Below are 384 nucleotides of genomic sequence, written 5' to 3'. Positions count from 1 at the left end.
ATCTTACAAACTAAATGGAAAGGATTTTAAATAACAACCACAAGCTTTTTATAAAAATAAAAATAATTACTTTATTTACGAACGTCTTGTTTATCACAGAAAACGACCAGTTTATCTACCAATCCAAAACTTCACCCAGAACAAAATACATTATCACAATTTAAAATTGAACAATGCACTCGTTCAGAATAAAGTTGGAGATTGACAACTAAACTGATGGACAAGACTGGGTGTTCCCTCTCCAGAAAATTCCACTCTGTGGTGAAATCGGAATTGAGAGTAGATTCCGGAAAACGGCTCCACAATTCACAAATCACCACACCAATTTTCCAAATGCCAAAGTAGACAACAAAATCCCTGGCCGATGGAACATCCAGCCTCGAC

The sequence above is a fragment of the Belonocnema kinseyi genome, chromosome 9 (assembly GCF_010883055.1).
Source record: "Belonocnema kinseyi isolate 2016_QV_RU_SX_M_011 chromosome 9, B_treatae_v1, whole genome shotgun sequence".
In the NCBI taxonomy this organism is placed as follows: domain Eukaryota; kingdom Metazoa; phylum Arthropoda; class Insecta; order Hymenoptera; family Cynipidae; genus Belonocnema; species Belonocnema kinseyi.
This window is presented reverse-complemented; position numbering follows the sequence as displayed.